At 40.3% G+C, this 16,204-nt stretch overlaps 1 protein-coding gene across 7 annotated transcripts in view; it reads right to left on the bottom strand.

Annotated features, from left to right (window-relative positions):
* Nucleotides 1-7,766, bottom strand: part of FRS2 (fibroblast growth factor receptor substrate 2) — a 112,348-nt gene extending 104,582 nt beyond the window's left edge. For 2 of the 7 annotated variants that reach the window (XM_063646496.1, XM_063646497.1), the window contains exon 1: nucleotides 7,572-7,708. The gene's annotated coding sequence lies outside the window, so the exon portion shown is untranslated. Of the gene's footprint in view, nucleotides 1-7,571 lie in introns of all 7 variants that reach the window. The other 5 variants (XM_054443240.2, XM_063646498.1, XM_054443232.2 and 2 more) reach the window with 5 other exon arrangements.
* Nucleotides 7,767-16,204: the final 8,438 nt, after the last annotated feature.

Here is a 16,204-nt window from a genome sequence, read left to right as displayed (position 1 = left end):
TAGAAAAAAAAAATTTAACGGATTAAATCCCCCTTAAAAGTCATTTTATTTCTATGAAACTACAGCTTCTTAGTAGTATTTAAAACAGCTTGCTATTTATTAAAAATACATAGGAAGTATCAGAAATTGTTTACCATCTCCTATGTTCCAACAAAAACCATCAGACACAGGGTTTAAAAATAAATAAATAGCCGGGCGCGGTGGCTCACACCTGTAATCCCACCACTTTGGGAGGCCGAGGCGGGTGGATCACAAGGTCAGGAGATCGAGACCATCCTGGCTAACATGGTGAAACCCCATCTCTACTAAAACATACAAAAAATTAGCCGGGCATGGTGGCGGGCGCCTGTAGTTCCAGCTACTCGGGAGGCTGAGGCAGGAGACTGGCGTGAACCCAGGAGGCGGAGCTTGCAGTGAGCCAAGATTATGCCACTGCATTCCAGCCTGGGCGACAGAGCGAGACTCTGTCTCAAAAAAATAAATAAAAATAAATAAATAAATAAATAGGCTACTATTAAATATTTAAGCACAGTACTACTAACCAGTGATAAAGCCACGCCATAGGGATATAAAAAGCCGCAGGATGAACACTGCACTCTCTCTTAGGAGCATCAATTTTAGTTAAGAGTATTTTAGGCCGGGCGCGGTGGCTCACGCCTGTAATCCCAGCACTTTGGGAGGCCAAGGTGGGCGGATCATGAGGTCAGGAGATCGAGACCATCTTGGCTAACAGGTGAAACCCCATTTCTACTAAAAATACAAAAAATTAGCCAGGCATGTTGGCGGGCACCTGTAGTCCCAGCTACTTGGGAGGCTGAGGCAGGAGAATGGCGTGAACCCAGGAGAGGCGGAGCTTGCAGTGAGCTGAGATTCCGCCACTGCACTCCAACCTGGGGGACACAGCAAGACTCCGTCTCAAAAAAAAAAAAAAAAAAAAAAAAAGTATTTTAAAATACTGTCAACATGCATGTAAGATAGCAAAATGCAACATTTATATAAATTTTAAAATATAAAACCCTACAGGCATCAAAAACTTCAATTTATAGCAGGCACACTTTGGGCTGCATTCCTAGACTTCTGAGGGTACTATTCATCCACATTTCTGCCACTGGGAGTACTTTAAGAGAAAAATTTAAGCACTGTTAAAATAAATGAATTAAACATTTTTTATTTACCAGAAACAATGATACACAACATAACTCTATAAACCCATATCATGTTCTACTTAACCTGAACATTTTGCCTTAGGCATTCTAATAGAATTTAAATATTTCTATAGCATTCCCAACTTTTAAAATTACCCAACCAAAAACACTCAAAAGAAACAAATGTTAAGCCTTAATTTAACAGTCACCTAGGCTAGGTTTGCACCTTAAGTTCCCCACCCCCACAACCCCCTCCCTCCCCCACCACCGCCTGCTCACCCAAGTGAACCAGGGAGTCAATAAGCTCCTCATCTAGACAACTGATGCAATTTCAATATGCACTTACGTTCATAATTGGTTTGTGTCCCCAGGAGGACTTCTGTGACTCCACTTACATAACCCATTACGCACAGTGCTGCACTATTCTTTCTCTAGAAAGCATTTTGAATACTGATATTTGTAGAAGGTTTACTTGCTATATTAATAAAAAGGCTTTTCTTGCTCTATCTTTCCTGCAGAAGAAGTGAAGTGGAAAGCCAATTTCTGCTGCTTCACTATGTCAAAGGCGAGTGATTTATCTTGTTGGCTAATCAACAGAGTAAATAACTTAAAGCAGCACCCCCAGGCAGCACCCACAGTTCAACAGTTTTCTCCGGAGGCTCTGGTTGAGAAACACAGTCTTAAACAAGTAATTTAGAGCCACTTGTGTGAACTCAACTGAAAACAGTCTGAACTGCTCTTTGAAATGTGTTATAAGTATTGACTGTGAATCTTGACAAAATTAAATTCAATGGTGGCGAGAATCACAATTCAGCCTCTGTAGGCTAACACAAGGGCAGAATGTACCCCAAACCTTCTTTAATATGCATAAATATGTGGATGAATAGTCTCCTCCAATCCCTCAGATTCCGTTTAAGCCAAGATTTTCGGATTTCACAGAACCATAATCTTTAAAAAGGGGCACGAGGAAGGAGAGGGTGACCAGCATAGGGTTGCCAACTTTTATTCTGCCAAGGACATTTAAAAAACAAAAACAAAAACTATGGATTACCCATCACCACTATTTCATAAAAGAACTAAGCGCCCATCAAAAATGGTAAAAGATAATTTTAGAAAAAAATATCAATAGATTTAGCTTTAAAGAAGCCAACTACATTCTCCTTTCACTCAAAGGAAAACTCTGTCATGAACTGACACTACTCCACAGTCCAGCATTCGGGAGCCACAAGCTTAAGTGGCTAGCTCCCACTGAGAAAAGGAAAGTGATGATAGGTAATGCCCAAACCAAATATTAACCTGTTCAATAATGAGGAAATGTAAGCTTGGAGAAGTTTAGGGACTCTCCCAAGGTCGAACACCAAGGATTTTGACACGGGTCTATCTAATTCTAGAGTCAGAGGTCCCAGCCATTATCCTAAGTTTCCTCTAATATTCTTCCAATGGTATAATGATCCACCCTCATCTAGTCACCTTTGTGACCAATGACAACCAAGGAATTTCCAAGACAGCTGGAGGGAGTGAGGGGTGTACTCCCTGGCCATCATTTAGACTGAAGCTAAATGGAACTCCTGACCTTTGCCTCATTAATACCAGGCTTACTGAAACTAAGCCAAACAGCCCAGACAAAGCACACACAAAACCCCCTGCCTCCAACAACACTGACACAGGACTCTTTCGACATTCCCAAGTGCCTGTGATATAGTGGAAAACATATTCCTGAAAAACAAAAGGAATGTATTAATTCTCAAGAAGGAAATAAACACTTCCATGGTAACTCAGTCTAAAAATAATAAACTTGCCCTCAAAAAGTTACAACTCTAAGCCTCATTCTGCAAACTATTATAATCTTTTACACATTAATACTCAAGTTCCCCCATTTAAATATCTAAACAGAAAACCACACGAAATTCTATAAATTTACAGTTCTTAAACAGTTTCCAAAATAAAATATGTAACTTTCATGTGTTATCATACAATGGATAAAAGTATCTTATTCTATCCCTCTAATATAATCCAAACATTATAAGCCAAAACTAATCATGTTAATCAAAAGAACTTATAAAACAGAGTTGGAAGAAAAATATGTAATTAAATGCCATTTTCTATAAAAAGCAATATTAACAGCCTTAATGAGATGTAAATATTATCTTTGAATATTCAGAGGTTCCTGATATTGAAACCAAAATTGATGTCACACACATAAATAAGTGAAATACTGTATCAGAGATTTGCTTCCAACTCCTCACATACCACTTGCCAAACAAATGTCCAAAAGAAACAACCTAATATAGCTTTTAAGTAACCAAATCTGACACTCTGGATGAAATGAGTCTGAAGTAGTTTGTCCTCCCTGAAACAGGGTAATGATAGCATAGTATTCTTGCTACCCAGGGCAAGAAAATTGTATTTCCCAACTGGATTTTTAATGATCAGATTCTTTCTACTCCGTGTGAACCTACAGTGTGAAGAAGCAGTACACATACTATCAAATTCTTTACCCACTGCATAAAATAAATCACTTAGCATATTTCCTTGTTTTAAACAGATGCCATTTAAAACAGAAGTTTTTTTTTTTCTTTCCCCTCTACATTCTCCCTCGGCACTTTCATCTTCTTACACAGATTCAACTAGTACACCTATTTGTATTATTCACTAAACCCATGTTTAATATATGCCTAGTCCTGACCTCTCCCCTGAACCACAAATCCACATTTCCAAAAGCCTTTGGACATTTCCAGCATTTGGCAAGTATACAAAAAAGTCAACAAATCCAAAACTGATCTCATTACATACCTCCTTGCCCGTATTTCTAGTAAGAGTACCACCGTCAACATCTCCGACACTTAAAAAGTGTAATCTTCAGCCGGGCGCAGTGGCTCACGCCTGTAATCCCAGCACTTTGGGAGGCTGAGGCAGGCGGATCACGAGGTCAAGAGATCGAGACCATCCTGGTCAACACGGTGAAACCCCGTCTCTACTAAAAATACAAAAAATTAGCTGGGCGTGGTGGCGAGCACCTGTAGTCCCAGCTATTCGGGAAGCTGAAGCAGGACAATCACTTGAACCCAGGAGGCGGAGGTTGCAGTGAGCCAAGATCACGCCACCGTACTCCAGCCTGGCAACAGAGCGAGACTGTCTCAAAAACAAAAGTGTAATCTTCACCTTCCATCTCCTCCAAACCTGCTCCAAAAATCCCCTCCTCCTCGCCACCCACCTACGACATTGAGGTCCTGCAGAGCCTTCACTCTAATTCCGTTACCACTGTGCTTGCTCAGTATTTATACTATATTGAAAGTCAGCTTTCCAAATCAAATCATTCTGCATGCTACTCTATTAGACCTTGGTAACTTCTCATTACCTCCCAAATGTCGAACTTTTTTTCCCCAAATGTCGAACTTCTAAAAGCAGCAGTTAAACATGCTCCACAATCCTGCCCCCACTTAAAATTCAAACCTCATCTCTAATTCCCAAAAATGAACAGTATATTGCAGGTAATCTGGTCCACTAACTTTTCTCCAAGTACACAGTGAACTTTCCCACCTCCACACTTCTGCTCACATCATTCTCTTTATTTGAAAGGCCTTCTTCACCCACCTACTCCCAATCCATAAATCTTTGTCTTAGAAAAGTCTTATTCTCTGTAACATTAAACTCAGGTTACCAGTTTATTGGGAAGCAACATGATGCAGTAGAAACACACAGGCTTTGGCACCGGACAGATTTGGATTCAAATTGGGGCTGTTACATGCTAGCCACATAGCCCAGGCAAGTAACTTAATATATTTGAGCCTCACTGTCCTCATTATTAAGGTACTTACATATTGCTGTGAAGCTAAGAAAATGCTGTGAACAGCAACTAGCATTAAGTCTGTTCAGTAAATGCTCAATAAACAGTAGCTTCTGAGCTATCTCCACAAATTTCCACTACTTAAGCTAAAAATGAACCCTTTCTTCTTTTGTATAATTTACTCCAAACTTTACCTCAAACCACCCTTAAGTATTTACAAATGTTTATGTTGTAAATGTTTACGCAAACCTTATATCCCCTTCTAGATTTCAAATTCCTAAAAACCAAAAGTTTAATCTTTATATCCTAAAATGCCCAGTATAGCACTTTTCATGAAGCACTCAACACCCATCGCCAATTTTAAGTCCCAATTAAAAAAAAATTGTTAGTATGCCTAAAGAATACAACTCAACTCTTCATGATTTCAGAAATTATTACCAAAACATGAAACTTACCTGTTATGGCCATACCTTTATTTGCTCCTTACATAGTTGCCTAACATAGCTTGATGCATAGCAAATGCTCAGTGTTTGTTGAATTGACTTGTATAATATAAAAATACAATCAGTAACTGATTTTCCCCGATCACCTTTCTCTGCTCTTAAAACTCTTGAAATATTTCCCTTCAAAATACATTGTCATACCTGCAAATCTGTAACTACATCTAACTTAACTATTTTTCCAGATTCTCTCAATTCCAATATTCCAATCTTATGCTCTAAATAATTAAGTACTTCATATGTGGAAGAATCTACAGTTTCTATCTAAAAGTTGTGCAAATATGCTGGGGATGGTGGCTCACAACTGTAATGCCAGCACTTTGGAAGGCCGAGATGGGAGGATCACTTGAGCCCAGGAGTTCAAGACCAGCCTGGGCAACACAGTGAAACCTCGGCTCTACCAAAAAAAAAAAAAAAAAAAAAATTAGCCAGGTGTGGTGGTTGGTGCCTGTCGTCCTAGCCACTCAGGGAGTCTCAGACAGAAGGATTGCTTGAGTCCAGGAGTTGGAGGCTGCAGTGAGCTATGATGGTGCCACTGTGCTGCAGCCTGGGCAGCAGAATGAGGCTGTCTCGATAAGAAAGAAAAAAGAAAAGAAAGGAAAAGGAAAAAGAAAAGTTGTGCAGCTAATCTCTCCACAATTTTTTCCAAGGACTTGAAAAATCATCTACCCTTTGCCTGTCCAAAATCAACAACCTTGAAATAAATTTCCCTTTGCATAGGAAAGCTCACTGAACTTGTCACTTCAGTCTATTTTTCCTGATTCATGATACCACCTCCCCTTTCAGGGGTGGGAGGAAAGAGAATGACATAAGCACCCAAAAAACTACAGTATAAATCCTAATCTACACACAAGATGAGAGGTGCAGATAGTGTCACTGGTTTCAAGAAGGTGATTTGTGAATACTCTACGCTGCAAAAACAGTGGCCATCTGCTAATAGCAATAATCTGCAGTAACTGCATTCCCTTATAAAAAGTTTTTAAATCACCATTTATTGTGGAAAACCCATATTTCCTACAAACCTTTCAGCAGTAAAGTTTATTATCTAAAATCTGTTCACTAAACCTACCTACATCACTTTCTCCCCTAGGAAATCCTCAGTTTATCCGAAGTAAACACTTCATGGAATAAGTTTAAACAAAACATCTCTGCCCACCTGTGTGAAACTCTGCATTGCAGCAACAATTTTAACAGTGTAAGGAATCTCTCAAGAAAATCCAAGAACAATTTTTCTTTAAGAAAAATGACAGTTCCAAATATGAAGGTAAACAAACTTTGAAAGAAAGGATATAATTGTCCAACTCTTTAAAATCAATTCGTACAGCCTCTGAATGAACTCATCATACAACCGTGACATCAGACAGCCAAAAGAATTAAGAGTGTAGATTAGAGAAAAGCATCTTTTTTTTTAATGTCTGCAAAAAAAGGCGGGGGGAGGGGGTGTCTAAACTACTGATTTTCCTTAAGCAAGTTTTTTTTTTAAGTTTACTTCAACAACAGCTTCAGTAAGCTTTCAAGTGAGTAAAGATGATACAGAGCATGCTGGTGCCACAGCGACCTAAGTATCCAGGACCGGTTCCGAGCCCAGTCCAAATCGATCCCAGACAACTCTGAAGCAAATCTGGACGAAAAGCCCTGCAAAGATCCCTGGCATTTACAGGCAGCGCCCCACCCTGGAGTGAAAAGACGACACCCCTGGGACCCGGGTTAATTACTGAGCCCGGGACAGACCCAGAGGAGGCGAAAAGTCGGGAACTGGAGCCCAAGATTGAGTCTGGTGTCCAGCTACTACCCCAGGCCGGACACAGAATACCAAACTGGGGAGCGGCGAGGTTTGGGGCAGCACACATGAGGGGGGTCTGACGGACGGAGGCCCAGCCCATCCCCACTCTCGAGTCCCAACAGCAACAACAGCTCTGGGAACCCCCTCCCTGGCTCCGCCCCGCCCACTCCAAGGACCCACAGTCCGCTCTTCCCCTCCTGCTGGCCCGGAGAAGTCCGCGGCGGTCGACAATCCCCTTCCCCGGACGCCGGCAGCCGAGCCCTCAGCCCGGATCCCGAAGCGGGCAGCGGGAGCACGAGAACGCCAGCCCTGACGCGGGCCCGCGGCCGTCCCAGTCCGTTTACCTAGCCACTCACCGTCGGCCCAGGTGCTGAGAGAGAGCAGGGCGCGGGTCGGCGGGCGCGAACCCCCAGACTGCGACCCGCGCTGGAGCCCCTACTTGGAACCGATCGAGTCTCAGCCGCTGTGCCTACAAGGCCTCTCTCCGGCCCGAATCCTGGAAAAGCACTTCCGGGGGAGCGGGGGAGGGAAGGGTTTTGGCACCGGAACTGCTCTCAGCCCGGAGCTGCCAGGGCCTCCGGGGCGGGGCGGGGCGGGGCGGGGCGGGGCCTCTCTCGCCGGGCGCCCACAAATCAGCCTCTGGGCTGCTGACTAACCCTTTCCGCCCCGCGGCTCCTTGGTTCGCCGGCGAGTGCTGCACCCTTTGCTTTAACTGCTGTTTGAGTTGTTTTACTCCAGCTACCTAATTTTACAAATAAGGAAACCGAGGCTCGGAGAATTTAGGTGCAAGAATCCAGTGCATACACCCGGCCTCCCGACTCCCTTCAGTGTACTCTACGCTCCAATCTGCCTCCTTTAAAAAATAATGATAATAGTTAACATTTATTGAACGCTTACTACGTGGTAGGCACTGTATTAAGTCCCTTCGGGTGCATTAACTTATTTAATCATCCCCAAACTCCTTGGGGTTGGTGCTATTATCTACGTCTTGCAGGGGAGAAAAACGGTCAAAGATACCAAATCCAATCTCACAAATGTTGGTTGATTTTAATTCATGTGTGTATAAATCTCATCTCCCCAAACAAGATTTTTAAATTATTTAAAGACAGGGCTCAAACTATATTCCTATATTCTGTCATCACTGGTGACTTCAACAGAGGCTAGAGCTGGGGTTGGGGGGTTGGGGTGGGGATCTGGAATCTTTTTGCTTGTCTCCTTTTATTTACTTTTATTTTTTCACCCTGGCAAGTTATAAAATCATCTCTGTATTGTAGGAATCCAAAATGATAATGCATGATAAACATTTCAGAGTGTCTGGCACTGGATAAAAGTCAACTATTCTTATACCTCATCAGCAATAGGCAAAAGAAAAGGTTAGTTAAGGAAATAAAGAGTAGAGGTTTTTACAACTGGAAAAATGCAGGTGCTTGTGAAGCTCCGTGCAGTGATAGTATGAGGACCCACAGAGTTACATACCAGACAGGGAAAAGGGATGGAAAGGAGGAGGGGGTGGGATTCCTCAGCCAAAGAATCAGAAAGGCACCAGATAATCTGAGGCAAATTCTGTATCTGGGATGCAGGGAAAGAAAAAAAAGCCTCTTAGCAATGCATACTATCTGCAAAACAAATGTACTAACATTTCTTGAAACTGGGGGGGAAGATTTTAAAATTTTTCTACTATGAAAGGCAGGGGAAATGAAAAAAGTTGAAAACCCATTATTACAAATTTAAGGTGCAAACAATGCCACTGCTCTTGGCTATATTTACAGGGCTGTCTTATTTATTTTATTTTTGTGATCGCAGAAGTGTTGGCAAATACTTCCGTAATACTCAAATTCAAGCAGCCTTTTGTGCCTCAGAGTGTGAAGAAGTAAAAAACAGCGTGGGTTGGCAGGACTCACCGACATCTCTTTACTCAAGGCCTAAAGGGATAGTGAGAGGAATCCTGAATCACAGATATTATCAGGCTCTGTGTGGGTTGCAGAGGTGCTAGAGGTTAGTCATTTAATCTGGTCATCTAACTGGTAAATGGAGCCGCCTGGGTTTGAATTTGCAGACCATATTCTCAGATGCTTTTCACCACTATCCCAGTGGTTCTTAAATTTGAGAGTGCATCAGAACCACCTAAAGGGCTTGTTAAAACAGATTACTGGGCCCCACCCCTAGAAGTCCCTGGACTAAGCCTCTCAACATCATCTGTGAACTTGTTACAGATGCACATTACTGGGTCCCGCCCCAGATCTTATGAATCAGAAGCTCTGGGGTGGGACCCAGCAATCTGTGTTTTAACAGGCCCTCCAGGAGATTCTGATATACTGTCAAGTTTAAGAACCACTGCATAAGATATTAAGAACTAATATCTTGTCTTCCACATATTCCTCTTTTTTTCTAATTTTTTCCAACAGGGATAACTCTTACTGGAGCAAAAGTTCTTCCCGTTGAATTAAATGACCTATTGAAGCATTTTTATTCATGTTTTGCTCTCAGTGAAAGAAGATGAGGCTAGAAAAAAAATTACTATAATGGAAGATTCATTTTAATTACTTTAAATTTGTACTGAAATTTAACCAGATAATACTGAGTTGGGGGTGGAACTAATCTTATTTGAGAATTACTCTATGCCAAGGCTTTACACTCGTTTTCTAAATTAATCTTTACTATATTGCTATGAGGTTTTATGGTCTTAATTTTAGAGATGAGGATAACTGAGACTTAGGTGAAGTAATTGACTTAAGGCCACATTCTTGTTAAGGGGCAGAATCAGGATTGTGCAAAGATCCCTCTAATTCCAAAACTCATGTTCTTTCCACTTCGTGGCTGGAGCCTGGAGAATCAAATTCCAGTGTGGGCTCCACTGCCCCAGCTATGCAACATTGAGTAAGCGATTTAATCTCTATTTCGATTTCTCTATCTATAAATAATGTTATCATAAATCTGCCCTGCCCACACTGGAATGTCAGAACAAATGAGGAAATGAAAGTGTAAGCACTTTGAGCTTTTTAAAGAAAAAGAGTAAAAAGGCAAGTTATTAAGGCATTGTATGTTTAGGCAAGTGTTGCTGTGTGATCCTGGACGGTGAAGTCCTTCCCAATTATCTCCTGATTCATAAAGAAGAGTGCCAAAGAAAAAGTTGTTTGACTTCATTTACCAGTGTCTCCTGGAGGTAGAAGATGACAGAGGATTGTATGCATCTCTTGTAAAAATTACAAGGAATCTCTCACCAGGCTCATTCGGCTCCAGGTTGTTGCCGAATTGCTGGCCCATCCTCATCTTAGAGATGTCTTTTCTCCTAACCCTTTTCTTCTGTCCATTACAGGCATCCCTCTGCCCGCCTGCCTCTACCCACTAGGAAAGACTTAAAATTCCTTTTACTTTATTATGTAGAAGGATTTAACTCTCAATCCTCATCTCAGGCCAGACTCCAGGCCACCTTTATTGACACAATTACCATGTTGTGCAATTCCAGGGGGTGCTATTCACAAAGAATACAACATGAATGATGCTCAAGAGGTGACAAACACAAATGATGCCCCCTGGAACTGTGCAAGGCTGTGGCCCTGTCTATGCATAGCTCCTACCCCCAAAATCCATTAAGGTGTTTTGTTAAACAGAAGAGCCGTCTACTTGGGTGTCCACCCTTTGCCAAGCTTTGAAATAATGGGATTCTTTGTTTTTGTTGGTTTAATGCAGACCTGATCCTAACCACACAGCTTAAGTTCTAACTTCCACACTCTACTGTGACACTTTTCACTCTTTTCTGTGACCTTGTTGCCTATCTCCCCACTAGACTTGTGAGTTTCTGAAGACCTTTTTATATTTTGTCTTCCTCATCTTTTATTCATGCCTCAAAAACATTTGCTTTGAATAACAGCACAGTGTAACTAGTACATATGTATTAGTGTAAATATTTATGGCAAAGATTTGACAAATGTATTGTTTGATCCGGAGAGTTTTGTACCAAGAAATAAATTGAGTCAAAATTTTAAAATTGAGAAATGTCATGTAAAAAAAAAATCCCAATTTCTGGCGTCCCTTGAAAATTTAAACACTCTGGCAGACATCTGGCATGCATTCACAAGGCATCAGTGACTTTAGCTCAGATGCAGCATCTCTCTTCAAATAGTGCAATGAGTTGGACTTACCCACATGTGGTATCTTTATGGTAGACAGAGTTTGGGACCACTGGTCCCAAAACATCATATGGACGTTTTAAAGAAACAAGTATAGAATTTTGCCTTATAGATTTTACATGTGCTCATAACTATTCAATGTATTTTGAGGTAATTTTAAATTGTTTTTCTGGGATAGCAATTGTGGGGTACTACATTGTACTTTTTTTTTTTTTTTTTTTTGAGACAGAGTTTCATTCTGTCGCCCAGCCTGGAGTGCAACAGCACGATCTCAGCTCACTGCAACCTCCGCCTCTCAAGTTCAAGTGATTCTCCTGCCTCAGTCTCTCGAGTAGCTGGGATTACAGGCACCCACTACCATGCCCGGTTAATTTTTGTATTTTTAGTAGAGACTGGGTTTCACCATGTTGGACCACGCTGGTCTAGAACTCCTGACTTCAGGTGATATGCCCGCCTCAGCCTCCCAAAGTGCTGGGATTACAGGTATGAGCCACCATGCCCGGCCACGTTGTACCATTTCTAAACAAGCAAGGCAAGTGCAGACATCAAATTATAAATATCATTACCACCAACGTTTTAATGGAGTTGTAGCTAATGTTATTTGTCAACAGCCTTGGAAAGACAAAAGATGAATAATAGCAATTACTTAAATAGATTTGATGACAAACGACCCTATAGGGTATAATTTTTTTTTTTAATTTATTTTTTCCTGGATGGAGACACAAGCAAAGCTAGTTCAGGTAGCTAGCAAATGATGAGGTCAGGATTGGAATCCAAGCAGTCTGTCCCCAGAGACACACTCATAACCACTAAACTAATATTTATCGATCCTTTTCCATGTGCCATGGCCATGACTGCCTCCCAACTGAAAGAGACAACCAGATTTATAGAAGAATGTATAAATGTCTTCCAGGCCTTTTATAGGTCACTATAATAAACCCACATAGATCCTTTTCCCCCTCCCACCCCAAGTCATATTGACATGTTTATAATCTTCATTTTGGAAATGGACAAACTGCCACATGTCTAAAACTTCTTTTAATTCCCATATAGTTCTTGCATGAAGTTTGTTTCTATTGAAAGTTATCATAACGAATCCTATGCACATAATTTCACAAACAACAGAAGAAATTTGAAGCCATATAATACTGACAGTGAAAACCAATATCTCTAGTCAAATTGTGCTTGCGTGGAGAAATGGGAGATGTCAAGGTTGAATTTGAGCAAAAATGTCACATTGACACAAATGCAGAGAAAGTTCAAAAATAGAGAACTTAAAAGGGAATGATCATCAACCTTTGGTATATTTTACATTTAATTTTTAACTAAATATCATGAAAAAGTACTGGAACTGACACTTTTCTTTAAAAGGCTTAAATTAATTAAATTTCTGTTGTCCACATTGAATTATGTAGTATCAGGAATTTAAGAGGTTGCCTTCCACTCTTACTCCTTTTTTATCAAAACACTGCCCATCTTACCTTGCCTCAGCTTCTCCTTCTGCAAAATATGCATGATAAATGCATCTTTATATCTTAGAGATGTTGTGAGACATAGCTAATAAATGATTATACAGCATAGCTCTTTGAAGTATAAAGCACTGCATAATTACTAAATACTATAATAATCATCCTCATAATAATAGTAATTTTCAACCAGCACATCAACCAGACCCAGATGCCTTTAGTCACCTCCCAGTTAGACAAAAGTGTATATACCAACTATTAAATCAAGTAAAAATCTTAAACCACAGACTGGCTCTACTCCCTTCCTCTTTCCTATGCAGAATCTGAAGTCAGACTGCCAGTGACACATCTCAGTTTCATCACTTGCTGGCTGTGTGACCCAGCTCATACAAGACAGCTAATCTCCAACCTCTATCTCTTCACTATAAAAATTACAATAATAATAATACCCACTTCACAGGATTTTTGTGAGAGTTCAACAAATTAATACATGTAGAACTCTGAACTAGTGGCTGGCAGACTATAAGGGCTCAGTGAACATTAGCAGTGGTGATGACTTGCAGCAATATCTAAAAAAAAAAAATAATAGGCAGCAGTCTAGCCATGTTATTGGATAGTAAGTCAATCCATTCAACTTGGAGAATAATTGGTACTGCCCTCTAGGTTACCATGTTAATATTCATCAAATATAAGCTCTTTAATATTGAACTTTGATATCAAAAGGAAAGGTGAGACATTTCATTTTCATTTTCCCAGTGTGTTTAGTCTTTCTTCTTTTTTCCGGAGACAGGTTCTTGCTCTGTCACTCAGGCTGATGTGCAGTGGCGCAGTCACTGCAGCCTTGATCGTCTGAGCTCAAGCGATCCTCCCACCTCAGCCTCCTGAGTAGCTGGCACTACAGGCGTGTACCACCATGCCCAGCTAATTTTTATATTTTTTTGTAGAGACAGTTTTGCCATGTTGCCCAGGCTGGTCCTAGGCTCAAGTGATCTGCCCTGCTTAACCTCCCAAAGTGTTGGGACTACAGGCGTGTGCCACTGTGCCCAGCTATTTTTATTCCTTATAATCATTGTGCGTGTAATAAATGACTACATTTTTATTATAGATGATTAGGAAAAAATTGGGTAAAATTTAAAAGTACTTCTTCATCACTAATACTCCGCATGCCCCAGCCCATTCTTCTCTGCAGATGTAACCACTATAAATGATTTGGTGTGTTGCTTTCCAGGCATTTATCTGTCCATTTATATTCATATAAAGAAAACCCAATGGAAACATGAAAGTATGTGCTTAAAGCACCCAAAAGATGGAATTTCACAATGATGCCTGGGCTGATCTCGAACTGCTGGGCTCAAGCAATCCTCCTGACTCAGCCTCCCTAGTAGCTGGAATTACAGGCATGTGCCACTGTGCCTGGCCCCACCAAAAAAAAAAAATTTAAAGAATTTTGTGTTTTTCAATCATTATTAAGTAATTTACAAAATAGAAGGAGAAAAATGTGGTTAAAATTTCAATGCGATATGAAAAAAAATTACCAAAGTGAAATTCTTAGAGAAACTTTTGATAATAAAGATCTTATACACGTGTCAAAAAAAAAAAGAAATTTGTGTTTTTACAAATGCATAGATATTTTTAAAAATCAGAGCTTGTTAGGAATTCCTTATACTAATTTAATTTTAACATGGTTTAAATTCTTAAACAGTAAAATAATATTTACTATGGACCATAAGCTCTTTAGTGCTTACGATTTTTCTTTTTGCTTTTTTCTTGTTTTTTTTTTAAGATGAAGTCTCGCTCTTGTCCCCCAGGCTGGAGTGCAATGGTGCAATCTTGGTTCACTGCAACCTCTGCCTCCCAGGTTCAAGTGATTCTCCTGCCTCAGCCTCCCAAGTAGCTGATTACAGGTGCCTGCCACCATGCCCGGCTAATTTTTTTTTTTTTTTTGTATTTTTAGTAGAGACGGTGTTTCACCATGTTGGCCAGGCTGGTCTCGAACTCCTGACCTCACGTGATCCACCTGCCTTGGCCTCCCAAAGTGCTGGGATTACAGGCGTGAGCCACTGCGCCCGGCCACTATCTGTCTTAAGATTTTAATCCAAGCTTGCTTTACATGTATGTATGCACCAATATTTTAAAATACATAAATGTAATCATACTGTTTTGCAAATGACTTTATTTGAGTGAGCGATTTTACAATCACGGTATTTCTTAGTGGCAATCTAAATAAGGAACTTAAACCGTTTTGCTTTACTTAAACTTTACTTAAACCTTCTGCCATTTTGCTCCCCTAAAAACTATTCTTGTCTAAGGGTCCTGTTAGAACAACTTGAGTTTCAAAAGCTTCCATTTTTGCTAAAGCAAATTTCATTTTCCATCACATTTCCAAGCCCCTGTAATACAATCCTTTTTTAATCTCTACAGAGTGTATGATGGAGAGAAATCCTACCGACCAGGAGCCTTCTAAATGGTGACTATGGAGAGATGCCAAGGAAATTGAATGGTGCCAAATGCAAAATCCTCAAGTTGCTCTCTAAACCAAAGAAATTCACTGGGAGCTGGATTTCACTGAGGCAGGAAGTATTTCACCTACAAAGATAGAGCACATGTGGAGATTATATTTGGGACCAGGGAATAAAGAAGAAAAGGAAAGCTACATTGTATTTCAGTTGTATTTCAGGAGACAGTAAAAAGAGAACGTTCCCTGAAGCAAAAATAACCAATGACCTTTGGTGCAGGAAAAATATTTAAGCAATAGTTTATAATTAAGTTTATTTACATTTTTCCCTTATAGGAAATTAACTGCTGAAAATCTGTTATTCCTTCAGCAAGTTCAATGCACACAGAACGCATAGAGAAAGAGAGATCCAGAAGTATTTCAAATTTCAAAGATTATATTTATTTGAAATAACCCTGGATCTAAACTACTAAAAATGTTTATTGCATACTCAATATGCATAGGAGGTCAGGAGAATACCAAGAACTCCAAGTTACAGAACAAGTCCTCTAAGTGCTTAAAAGTGCCAGTTAGGGAGATAAGTTATGGGCTCATAGAAAAGGAACCGTAATAATGCTAAGGATCCTGTGGTAAATGCTGAATGAATAACAGTCATTCATTTTTGGAGACCTCGTCCCTCACTCATGGTCTTCAGGTAAGAGATAGAACTTAAATCATGTCTTAAAGGATTTTGGAAATTATAGGAAAAGAAGGGACGTGAAAAGGATCCCAGCATTAAAAAAAAGTACAGATGCAGCAAAGTACCAAGCACATCTAGCAGACCTTGAGCAGATCCTTTTAACTGCAACAAAGCGTTTGTGCCAACTAGGAGAAAACTTTGAGTAAGTAGGTTGGGCCTCTGCTCTGAAGGGCCTTCACTACTAAATTAAGATATTTGG

This window comes from Pongo pygmaeus, chromosome 10 (assembly GCF_028885625.2).
Source record: "Pongo pygmaeus isolate AG05252 chromosome 10, NHGRI_mPonPyg2-v2.0_pri, whole genome shotgun sequence".
In the NCBI taxonomy this organism is placed as follows: domain Eukaryota; kingdom Metazoa; phylum Chordata; class Mammalia; order Primates; family Hominidae; genus Pongo; species Pongo pygmaeus.
Note: the sequence above shows the minus strand (reverse complement) of the source record. Positions and strands in the feature narration are given on the sequence as shown.